The following is a 9,496-nucleotide window of genomic DNA, read 5'->3' on the forward strand; positions in this document are numbered from 1 at the left end:
AAAATGCAGAGAGCCATCAATTTTATTTAAACCTACCCCTAAAAACAAACTGCCATAGCAGTGAACTTAAAAAAAATCATTTATAATGCTCCAACCCCCACCATCAATTTTTCAAGTTTAAACGGGGTAAACTAATCAAGATACAAGACAGTGGGAGATCAATCGTAAAGAAGAAAAAACATCCAAATTGAGCCTACCATTAACCCATCAAACTCTCTCCATAATCCTAATCCTGAGGGTTTCTCCAAGCCAGCGCTTGGGCACTGTCCACCTGAACAGGTAAAACTTTACTCTAACCCAAACCCTACCGAAACATGTAGAAAGAACCATCCGTTAATTTGATCCAAAACTTTCACTACGAGATGCTTGGTACTCTCCCTCACAAATGACGTTGCTGTGGTTAGTTTGGCGACCGTGAAAAGTTAGTCACTGATTCTGTGGGATTGTCCGCCCGAGCAGATGGTACTTAACCCCAACCGAAACGTAGAAAGACCCTCCTGTAATATTATTCAAAAGTTTTACTCTGAGAAGCTCGGTATTTTCCATCAGAAATGCCATTGCCATGGTGAGCTCTGCTGCTATGAAGAATTAGTCTCTGTTGCTGTGGTATTGTCTGCCTGAGCAGGTAAAACACTTACCCTAAGTCAACCGAAACATGTAGAAAGAGCTGTCTGTTTATTTTCTCTAAAACCATTATGCTGAGAAGCTCGGTACATTTCAGCCTCATTGCCATGGTTAGCTTGGCTACGATGAAGAATTAGTCTCTGTTGCTGTGGGATTGTCTGCCTGAGCAGGTAAAACACTTGTCCTAACCAAACTGAAACTTGTAGAAAGAGCATCTGTTAATATTACCCGAAACTATCACTACAAGAAGCTTGGTAATTTCTATTAGAATTGCCATGGTTAGCTTTGCTACTGCGAAGAGTTAGTCTCGCTGTGGTATTCTCTGTGCGATTGTCTGCCTGAGTTGATGGTACTTAACCCCAACCGAAACGTAGAAAGACCCTCCTGTAATATTATTCAAAAGTTTTACTCTGAGAAGCTCGGTATTTTCCATCAGAAATGCCATTGCCATGGTGAGCTCTGCTGCTATGAAGAATTAGTCTCTGTTGCTGTGGTATTGTCTGCCTGAGCAGGTAAAACACTTACCCTAAGTCAACCGAAACATGTAGAAAGAGCTGTCTGTTTATTTTCTCTAAAACCATTATGCTGAGAAGCTCGGTACATTTCAGCCTCATTGCCATGGTTAGCTTGGCTACGATGAAGAATTAGTCTCTGTTGCTGTGGGATTGTCTGCCTGAGCAGGTAAAACACTTGTCCTAACCAAACTGAAACTTGTAGAAAGAGCATCTGTTAATATTATCCGAAACTATCACTACAAGAAGCTTGGTAATTTCTATTAGAATTGCCATGGTTAGCTTTGCTACTGCGAAGAGTTAGTCTCGCTGTGGTATTCTCTGTGCGATTGTCTGCCTGAGTTGATAAAACCCTTACCTTAAGCGAAACATGTAGAAAGAGCGATCCGTTGATTTTTATCCAAATTTTTCACTTGTGAAGCTCAGTACTTTACATCGGAAACGCCACTGTCGTGATTAGCTTGGCTACCATGAAGAGTTGGTCTCTGTTGTGGTATCTTCTGTGGGTTTGTCTGCCTGAGCAGAAAAAACCCTTACCATAACCCTACCCTAACCATAGATGTAGAAAGAGCCAACCCTTAGTTTTACTCCGAGAAGCTCTGTGCTTTCCATCTGAAATGCCATTGCCGTGATTACCTTGCCTATCGCGAAGTTATTACCTGTTGCAGTAGTATTCTTTGTAGGATGTTCTGCCTGAGTAGGTAAAACCCTTACCCTATCCCAACCGAAACATGTAGGAAGAGCCATCTGTTAATTTTATCCGAAACTATTAATCCATGAAGCTCTGTACTTTCCATCAGAAATGCCATTGCAGTGGTTGGCTTGGTTACTGCGAAGAGTTGGTCTTGTTGCTGTGGTATTCTCTGTTGAATTGTCTGCCTGAGCAGGTAAAACACTTACCCTAACCTAACTGAAACATGTAGAAAGAGCAATCCGTTAACTTTATCAAAAACCTTCATTCGGAGAAGCTCGGTGCTTTCCATCAGTAATGCCATTGCCATGATTGGCTTGGCTACCATGAGGAGTTGGTCTCTGTTGCTGTGGTAGTCTCTGTGGGATTGTCTGCCTGAGCAGGTAAAATCCTTACCCTAACCAAGCCGAAACGTGTAGAAAAAGCATACACAGTAAAAAATGGAGTGTTAATTTTAACTCGGAGTGTACAAATGGATCCTTTCGGTTCCATTTATACACTCTCAATTAAATTAACACTCAGAATTTTACTGTGTGCGTTTGTTACGGCTTGCCCATCCCGCGCCTGCAGCTCGTCAGGGCTGGGCTTAGTCGTCAGGGCTGGGCTTAAGTTTGCTCGTCTCCCGGAGCCCGTTGCCAGTTCGTGCCGTAACATCCTTGTTGAAGTGGTTACACTTCTCTGTTTATTCTCTCCGAGTTTATCTCAACCCGTGAATTTGCTATTTTCTCCGGAGTTTTTTTCCCTGCAGAATCATCCTGCTGTGTCCGCAATTTGGATTACCTGTGAGATTTTCTCTGTTTGTTGGTGACTACCCGCAAAGCGACTCGCCGGACTCTTTTCGTTGCCGTGTATGTTGTCCCGTTGGACCTTTGTATGAACCGTAAATAAAGTACGCCACTTTCGGCAAACTCTTTCTCTGCTTGGTGTCGTGCGCTTTGGGTCTTCCACAAACCCTAACAGCGTTAATAGTATCTAAAACTCCCACTAGAAGCTTGGTATTTTCCATCAGAAATGCCATGGTTAGTTTGGCTACGGTGAAGCCATATTCTGTGCGATTGCCTGCCTGAGCTGATGAAACGCTTATCCTAAGCAAAACATGTAGAAAGGGCCATCCGTTAATTTTATCAACAACTTTAACTCCCAGAAGCTCAGTACTTCCATCAGAAATGGCACTGCCGTGGTTGGCTTGGCTATCGTGACGAGTTAATTTCTGTTGCTGTGGTATTCTCTGTGCGATTGTTTGCCTGAGCAGATAAAAAGATGTTGCTAACCGAAATGCGTAGATAGAAAACCTGTTAATTTTATCAAAACCTTTTCACTCGAATAAACTCGGTTCTTTCCTTCAGAAATGCTAATGCCGTGGTTGGCTTGGCTACCACGAAGAGTTGGTCTCGGTTGCTGTGGGATTGATTGCCTAAGCAGATAAAGCCCTTATTGTAACTGTACCCTAACCAGAAGCTTAGAAAAAGCCAACCCTTAATTTTATCCAAAAATTTTACTCTTAGATAGCTTGTGTATTGCGAAGGTACTCTCTCTTTAAGTGGCATTCTCTGTAGGATTTTCTGTCTGAGCAGGTAAAACCCTTACCAAACCGAAACATGTAGAAAGAGCATATGTTAATATTATCCGAAACTATCACTCTGAGACGCTCGGTACTTTCCATCAGAAATGCCGAGGTTAGCTTTGCTACCATGAAGTTAGTCTCTGTTGCTGTGGTACTCTGTGGGATTGTCTGCCTGAGCAGGTAAAACCCTAACCAAACCATACATGTAGAAAGAGCATATGTTAATATTATCCAAAACTATCACTCCTAGAAGCTTGGTACTTTCCATCAGAAATGCCATTGCCGTGGTTAGTTTGGCTACTGCGGAGAGTTGGTCTCTGTTGCTGTGGGATTGTCTGCCTGAACAGGTAAAACACTTGGCGTCACCCCAACCAAAAGTTGTAGAAAGAGCCAACCCTTAATTTTATCTAAACGTTTTACTCTGAAAAGCTCTGTACTTTCTATCTGAAATGACTTTGCCATGGATATCTTGGCTACAGCTAAGAGTTATTCTCTGTTGTGGTTTTCTTTTTGTGGGATTGTCTGACTGAGCAGATAAAACCCAAACCCTACCTCAACCGAAATATGTAGAAAGCACTGTCTGTTAATTTTATGCAAAAGTATTACTCTGAGAAGCTCTGTACTTTCCATCAGAAATACCATTGTTGTAGTTAGCTTGGCTGCCATGAAGAGTTGGTCTCTAATTGCTGTGGCATTCTCTGTAGGATTGTCTACCAGAGCAGATTAAAACCCCATACCCTAGCCGAAAGATATAGAGCCACCCGTTAAGTTTAGCCAAACCTTATCCTAATCTTGGGGATAATTTGTTTAGTTCTTATCTTGAGAAATGCTTTTCTAAAGTGAGTCCCGCCACCCACGATGATGAGCTGGGGTGCTTCTTCCTGCGCACGAAGCTGGTACAGAGAAGTAGTTTAATCACACGCGCTATGCTTTTGGTGACCGTTCAGTGTTCCTTTTATGGGAACATCAAGGGAAGGAACATGTTCTGAGTGGTAAAAATGCAGAAATTCATCAATTAATTTTATCTAAAACTTAGTCCTAACCCTAAATAATTAAATTGCAGAAAAGTTCAATTCAACCAAAAAAAAATATTTGTATTGCAAAACCCACCAACAACTCTTCAAGTTTAAAACAGGAAAAACTAATCAAGATACAAGACAACGGGAGATCGATTGTAAAGAATAAACATCCAAATTGACCTTATACTTAACCCATTAAACTCTATCCATATACCTAAACCTGGGGGTATCTGTAAGCCAGCACGTGGGTGCTGGCGAAGGCACTCGGTTGACATGCGTTGGCTCTGGCATTCAGCCTGAGCAGGTAAAACCTTTACCCTAACATAAACCCCAACCCAAACTTCTTGAAAGAGCCATCTGTTAATTTTATCCATAACTGTCACTACGATAAGCTCGGTACTTTCCATCAGAAATGCCTTTGCCGTAGATTGGCTACTGCGAAGAGCTAATCTCTGTTGCTGTGGTAATTTCTGTGGTATTTCCTGCCTGAGCAGATAAATCCTTTACCCTAACCAATACATGCAGAAAGAGCCATCCGTTAATTCTATCCAAAACCTTAATTTCGAGAAGCTCTGTACTTTCCATCAGAAATGCCATTGTTGTAGTTTGCTTGGCTACTGCGAAGAGTTACTCTGTTGCTGTGGTATTATTCATAGTTTTCATTCACGTGACTGATGTGGGCAAAACAAAGTTCCAACAGTGGAAACTGTAGAGCAGCAGCACAGACCTGTCCATTTTCCAGCTGTTCAAAGCAACAACTGTTTAGATCGCCTTACGAAAGAAGAAAAACATATATTTTCAGACTACAAGTTTTAGGCTATTGCAATCCATATACAGCACCCGCTGCAGTATTTCAGGTTCTAAAAATTGCAAAGTCCCTGCCGGAGCTCCAATTTGGTGATGTTTACATATACACTGCTCAAAAAAAAATAAAGGGAACACCTAAAAACACAATATAGACCTCGATGAATGAAATATTTCAGCTGAAAATCTTTATTCATTAGACAGAGGAATGTGTTTAGAGCAAAATAACCTAAGAATGATCAATGGAAATCAAAATCATTAGCCCATTAAGGTCTGGATTCAGAATCATACTCAAAATCAAAGTGGAAAATGAGAACATAGGCTGATCCAACTTCTGTGGAAATTCTTCAAGACGATTCAAAATGAGACTCAGTAGTGTGTGTGTGTGTGTGTGTGTGTGTGTGTGTGTGGCCTCCGCGTGTCTGTATGCACTCCCTACAACGTCTGGGCATGCTCCTGATGAGACGACGGATGGTCTCCTGGGGGATCTCCTCCCAGACCTGGATCAGGGCATCGGTCAACTCCTGGACAGTCTGTGGTGCGACATCGTGTTGGCGGATGGTACGAGACATGATGTCCCAGAGGTGCTCGATTGGATTCAGGTCTGGGGAACGTGCAGGCCAGTCCATAGCATCAATGCCCTCGACATACAGGAACTGCTGACACACTCTGGCCACATGAGGACGAGCATTGTCATGCATGAGCAGGAACCCAGGGCCCACTGCACCAGCATATGGTCTGACAATGGGTTTGAGGATCTCATCCCGGTACCTAATGGCAGTCATGGTACCTCTGGCTAGCACGTAGAGGTCTTTTCGGCCCTCCAAGGATATGCCTCCCCAGACCATCACTGACCCACCGCCAAATCGGTCATGCTGGAGGATGTTGCAGGCAGCAGAACGTTCTCCACAGCGTCTCCAGACTCTCTCACGTCTGTCACATGTGTTCAGTGTGAACCTGCTCTCATCTGTGAAGAGCACAGGGCGCCAATGGCGAATCTGCCAACCAAGATGTTCTCTGGCAAAGGTCAATCGGGCTGCACGGTGTTGGGCTGTGAGCACAGGCCCCAATTGTGGACGTCTGGCCCTCATACCATCCTCATGCATTCTGTTTCTCACTGTTTGAGCAGAAACCTGCACATTAGTGGCCTGTTGAAGGTCGTTTTGTAGGGCTCCGGCAGTGCTCCTCCTGTTCCTCCTTGCGCAAAGGACCAGATAGCGGTCCTGCTGCGGGGTTGTTGTCCTCCTGCGGCCCCCTCCACGTCTCCTGGTGTACTGGCCTGTCTCCTGGTACCTCTTCCATGCTCTGGACACTGTGCTGGGAGACACATCAAATCTTCTTGCCACAGCAAGCATTGATGTGCCATCCTGGATGAGCTGCACTACCTGAGTAACTTCTGTAGGTTGCAGATACCGCCTCATGCCACCTCTAGTGGTGAGGGCACTAGCAAAATGAAAAACTAACCAAAGATCGGCCAGAAAAGATGAGGACAGGCAAATGGTCTGTGGCCACCACCTGCAAATCCATTCCTTTTATAGGGGTTGTCTTGCAAATTGTCTAATTTCCACCAGGTGGAAATTAGACAATTTACCAACAGGTGAAATTGATTCACAAATCAGTGTTGCTTCCTAACTGGACAGGTTGATATCTCAAAAGTGTGATTGACTTGGAGCTACATTGCATTGCTTATGTGTTCCCTTTATTTTTTTGAGCAGTGTATCTTGTGGAGAATCCCTCTCCTTACACTGCCACCAGGATGAAAGCTTGCAAAACTGCAGACAGTTGTATGTATTTTTGTTCTGGATGGATCAATAATGCTGCCGTTTTGGGAAGTATTTTGCCCGCCAGGTGGGCGTATGAATGTGACGTCACGTGAAAACTGGACTATCTGCCTGAGCAGGTAAAAGCCCTAACCCAAAACCTACGGCAACACAGAGCCATCTGTTAACTTTATCCCAATCTTTCACTCCCGAGAAGCTCGGTACTTTCCATCAGAAATGTCATTGCCTTTGTTAGCTTGGCTACCATGAAAAGTTAAGTCTTTGTTGCTGTGATATTTTACAATATACCCACCAGCAACAAGCTGCCCTCACTGCACATCCTCAAATAGTGCCTGAACAAATAATCCAATCCGGGACCTACAAATTTTAACAAAAACCAGCGTCCCCTGAACTATTTTTGGGGGATGCTGATTTAGTTTCTCAAGTCATAAAAACTGGATTGTTTGTTCCTGATTTAGTTTCTCAAGTCATAAAGACTGGATTATTTTGTTCTTGGTTTAGTTTGTCAAGTCGTAAAGACTGGATTGTTTGTTCTTGGTTTAGTTTGTCAAGTCAAAGACTGGCTTGTTTTGAAGCCTGGTTTCCGTCTGATGTTTTCTGTACTTGGGTCCAAACCAAACCGAGGTCCTAAAAAAGATGTGCCCCCCTCCTGTATTTAACAACACTGTGTTCCCCAGCTGTGAGAGAAACCTATATTGGATAGCAAAGTGTGCGTGCATGCGTGTGCACATAACATGGCATATGATAAATATAATGGATAGTTTTCAGTTACTTAACAGTCCTGAATCCAACAAATGACTCCTATTTTTGCCTCTTTCGTTTATATTGACGTGTGATTATTATAGAAGCTTGTTCCCGTTTTGAAATATCAGGAGTGCAGTCAAATTAAGCAGCGTAATAGTTGGCTGCTCTTATTTTCTCACAAATCTTATCAATAACAGTCAGACATGGGCTGGAGAAACTACTTTTGCGTGCACCAACTCAAATATGACACAGCAGCACCCTTTGATGTCGCAATTTTACGGACTTGTTCAGCCAACGTAGGGTCATATCGAGCTAAAAGTTCAATCAGTCCAAGGAAATTTCCATTTCTGGGGTTTCCCAGTTCAGTATTCTTGCCTTTTAATGCCAAATTTTCCTCTGCAAGAAAAAGAATGCAGTCTAACACTCTAGTCAGTATAGTTTTCCAACATGCCTTCTCCGCTGTGATGGCATTTTGAAGTTGACTGTCGATACATTTTCCCAGTCGTAACCGAGATTCTAGTAATTCCTTCCACGCAAGGTGAGCATCTATATGATCGGGTTCTGTCATGTTTTTTTTTTTTAACACTTCTGACAGATGTTGCTATACCCACCAACTAAGCGACTATCGTGTTGTTTGGATCCTCCAAAAAGTTTGCACGCAAAGCAGCAAACTTTGTTTTATTAGAGTACATTAGCCAGTCGCAGTCAACTCATTCCCCGTTTAGTAGTCAGGGCTGGATCATGATGTTAATGGGCACTAGGCCTTGCCTCCGTTTTGGGCCCCACCAACATGAAAAGTAAATGTAATATAACAGACAGCTGGTGAACACGGACGGAGCATGCACAGAGTGCAATCTACTACTACTTTCGGCTGCTCCCGTTAGGGGTCGCCACAGCGGATCATCCGTTTCCATTTCTTCCTGTCTTCTGCGTCTTCCTCTGTCACACCAGCCACCTGCATGTCTTCCCTCACCACATCCATAAACCTCCTCTTTGGCCTTCCTCTTCTCCTCTTCCCTGGCAGCTCCATATTCAGCATCCTTCTCCCAATATACTCGGCATCTCTCCTCCACACATGTCCAAGCCATCTCAATCTTGCCTCTCTTGCTTTGTCCCCAAACCGTCCAACCTGAGCGGTCCCTCTAATATAATCGCTCCTAATCCTGTCCTTCTTCGTTACTCCCAGTGAAAATCTTAGCATCTTCAACTCTGCCACCTCCAGCTCCGCCTCCTGTCTTTTCGTCAGTGCCACTGTCTCCAAACCATATAACATAGCTGGTCTCACAACCATCTTGTAAACTTTCCCTTTAACTCTTGCTGATACCCTTCTGTCGCAAATCACTTCTCCACCCACTCCAACCTGCTTGCACTCTCTACTGCACTCCCCGTTACTTTGGACAGTTGACCCCAAGTATTTAAACTCAAATGCCTTTGTCACCTCTACTCCTTGCATCCTGACCATTCCACTGTCCTCTCTCTCATTCACACATAGGTATTCCGTCTTGCTCCTACTGACTTTCATTCCTCTTCTCTCCAGTGCATACCTCCACCTCTCCAGGCTCTCCTCAACCTGCACCCTACTCTCGCTACAGATCACAATGTCATCCGCGAACATCATCGTCCATGGAGACTCCTGCCTGATCTTGTCCGTCAACCTGTCCATCACCATTGCAAACAAGAAAGGGCTAAGAGCCGATCCTTGATGTAATCCCACCTCCACCTTGAACCCATCTGTCATTCCAACCGCACACCTCACC

At 43.9% G+C, this 9,496-nt stretch overlaps 1 pseudogene; it reads left to right on the plus strand.

Moving 5' to 3' along the window:
- Positions 1 to 4,186: 4,186 nt before the first annotated feature.
- On the plus strand, positions 4,187 to 4,385 carry LOC130132697 (small nucleolar RNA U3; annotated as a pseudogene).
- The last annotated feature ends 5,111 nt before the right edge of the window (positions 4,386 to 9,496 follow it).

The sequence above is a fragment of the Lampris incognitus genome, unplaced genomic scaffold (genome assembly GCF_029633865.1).
Source record: "Lampris incognitus isolate fLamInc1 unplaced genomic scaffold, fLamInc1.hap2 scaffold_158, whole genome shotgun sequence".
In the NCBI taxonomy this organism is placed as follows: Eukaryota; Metazoa; Chordata; class Actinopteri; order Lampriformes; family Lampridae; genus Lampris; species Lampris incognitus.